The sequence below is a fragment of the Drosophila guanche genome, unplaced genomic scaffold (genome assembly GCF_900245975.1).
Source record: "Drosophila guanche unplaced genomic scaffold, DGUA_6, whole genome shotgun sequence".
NCBI lineage: Eukaryota > Metazoa > Arthropoda > Insecta > Diptera > Drosophilidae > Drosophila > Drosophila guanche.
This window is the reverse complement of record NW_022995827.1, coordinates 19,479-22,838: the sequence shown is the minus strand read 5'-3', so window position 1 is coordinate 22,838 and position 3,360 is coordinate 19,479. Positions and strand designations below refer to the sequence as shown.

The window sequence follows — 3,360 nt, the reverse complement described above, 5'->3', positions numbered from 1 at the left end:
TATATCAATTAAAACAAAAATATAATTTTGAATTATTTAAATCTATTTTATTATATTTTAATATAAATAAAGGTATATCTATTAATAAAGATAAGTATATACAATTAACTATATCTTATATTAAAAATATACAAAATATTATAATATTCTTTAATAGTTATAAATTATTAGGTTATAAATTATTACAATATAATATTTGATTATCAAATATTAATAAAAATAAAAGATATATAAATATTAATATAAATAAGTAAAATCAAAATACAAACATATAAGCGGCCATATACTGTAAAGTATATAGGAAAAATAAGGTGAATTTCATAGAAATCCTTATATTAAGGACAATATGAAGCGAAGTATATTCTATATGAATAATATATATATATATATATATTATAAGGAATATAAACGTTCAACGACTAGTTAATGAGTACATATAACAATATTTAACCACGAGCGCCTTATATCCATATTGTTTAATATGGATAATGACATAGTCTAATCTTATAAGTAATTATAAGTAAATATATTTAAATAATATATAAAATGGTGAAAAATAATTTATGTTATATGAGGAGGTTTCTCAGTAAGTAATCCAACAATACAAAGATTCTTTGCTTTACATTACTTATTACCATTTATCTTAGCTGCTTTAGTAGTTATGCATTTTATGGCTTTACATATACATGGTTCATCTAACCCTGTAGGTATATCTGGTAATGTTGATAGAATACCAATGCATTCATATTATATATTTAAAGATTTAATTACAGTATTTATATTCTTATTTGCATTTAGTTTATTTGTGTTCTTTTCACCTAATACTATGGGTCACCCTGATAACTATATACCTGGTAACCCTATGGTTACACCTGCTTCAATTGTACCTGAATGATATTTATTACCTTTCTATGCTATATTAAGATCTATACCTGATAAATTAGGTGGAGTTGTAGCTATGTTTGGAGCTTTATTAATATTATTAGTTTTACCTGTTACTGATAGATCTATTATTAGAGGTAATACTTTTAAAATATTATCTAAATTATCATTCTTTATGTTTATAGGTAATTTCTTCTTATTATTACACTTAGGTGAATTACATGTTGAAGTTCCTTTCATACAATTAGGTCAATTTGCTACTGCTTATTACTTCTCTTACTTTATTATCTTAGTTCCTGTTATATCATCTTTAGAAAATATATTATTCTATATAGGTAATAAATAAATATTAAGTTTTAATAAGGTTTAATCTTTATATTTATTCATATATTAAATATATAGCCAGCGCGAATGCGCTGGCTATTTCCTCCTTTTTTTTAAATACAATTTAGATTTTTATAATCTTCTTATAGGTAAGCGGTTATGATGAAATGGTAGACATAGGACACTTAAGATGTCCGGGCTTAGACCGTGTAGGTTCGACTCCTGCTAACCGTAATATATATATATAATAATAATGGCCAGCGTGTATACGCTGGCTTTTATCCCTTTCTTATAATGCTTGGGAGAGGTTATATATATTAATGGGGAGGTTCTAATGTTGGTAATTAGACCTAAATTGTAGCTTTAGTGCCGTAGTGCTGCGACTGTTCGATTCAGTCCCTCCTCAAGGTAGCTATAGTTCAAAGGTAGAACACTCGTATGTGGCGCGATATATCTGAGTTCAAGTCTCAGTAGTTATCCTTTAGCTTAGGTAGTTCAATGGTTAGAACAGATGCCTCATATGCATCTAATGTAGGTTCAATTCCTGCCTTAGGCATATAAATATTATTAATATTGCCGTATAAGCTAACCAGGCATAGCGTCCGTTTTGTAATCGGAAGGTGTGGGGTTCGATTCCTCAATACGGCAAATTTTATTATAGACCATATGATCTAATGGTATGATACTACTACTTCACAGTATATATATGGGTTCGATTCCCGTTATGGTTATATATTTTATTATTCTTTTTATATTTTTATAAGAGAATATAATTATATATATATATATATATATTATAGTGACAATAGGTTAACTGGTAAACCCTGGCACTTCCAATGCTACTTTGCGTGTTCGATCCACGCTTGTCATATATTGAACATTGTTATCTATGGTTAGGTGTATTAATTGCAAATTAATTTCTTAGGGTTCAATTCCCTCAATGTTCTTTTAGAACTCAAGTTATTTATTATATTTATGATTATAATTATATACTATTAATAAATATATTTAAATATTATCTAAATCTAGGTAAACATTAATATAACCTTTATAAAATATACAACCCAGCGCAATAATATTATATTATTGCGCTGGGTTGTATATTTCCTTTATAACAGATTGTTGCGTAATTGGTAACGTGTCTACATTGGGTGTAGAAGAATGGGGGTTCAAGTCCCTTCAATCTGATAGAATCATAATATAAATTATAATTATATTAATTTTATTATTTTTAATGTATCTACATAATTACTTTATGTTTTACCTGAAAATATAAAATAATATAATCCCCGGGCACTACCCAGGGATCCCCAGCGCTGTTGCGCTGGGTATTATATTTATGTAAATTATAAATATTATAAATATGCCACAATTAGTACCATTTTATTTCTTAAATTTATTAACATTCGGTATCTTAGCTATAGCTATATTATTATATATAATATCTACTATATTATTACCTAATATATTAAGATTATTAATAGCTAGAACTATAATAGTTAAATTATAAATAAATAAAAAGCTAGTTCATATGTACTAGTTATTTTCAGGCAAAACTTGGAAATTATAAATATAAATATATATATATAATATATTAATATATATATATATAAATATCCTGTTAAAAGAGAAGGAAATAAAGAGAAAAAAAATGATATTTTCACCATTAGATCAATTTGAGATCAAACCTTTATTTACAATAAATAATATATTAACATTAAGTTTAACTAATTATGTTATATATTTAATATTAGTTGTTGTTTTAATATACGGTATGATTAGTTTTTTAAACAATGCTAAATTAGGATTAAACAGATGAGGTGTAGCTTTATTAGCTATATATGATACTATATTAAATATGGTTAATAGTCAAATAGGACCACGTGGTGGTTATTATTTCCCATTAATATTTACTTTATTTAATTTTATATTATTTGCTAATTTAATATCTATGATACCTTATTCTTTTGCTATATCTGCTCAATTAGTTGCTATAGTTTCATTAAGTTTAAGTTTATGAATAGGTGTTACTTTATTAGGTTTATGTAGACATGGTTTATTTTTCTTTTCATTACTTGTGTCTAGTGCTACATCTTTGGCTTCAGTACCTGTTTTATTTTTAATTTAAAGATTATCTTATATTTCTAGATCTAT

The 3,360-nt window shown here is 25.4% G+C and overlaps 1 non-coding gene and 1 pseudogene across 1 annotated transcript; both read left to right on the top strand.

Moving 5' to 3' along the window:
- LOC117591605 overlaps positions 1 to 763 on the top strand; it is a 2,973-nt pseudogene extending 2,210 nt beyond the window's left edge.
- A 927-nt stretch (positions 764 to 1,690) lies between these two features.
- Positions 1,691 to 1,762, top strand: Trnam-cau. The gene has a single exon. It is a non-coding gene; the product is annotated as a tRNA-Met (tRNA).
- The last annotated feature ends 1,598 nt before the right edge of the window (positions 1,763 to 3,360 follow it).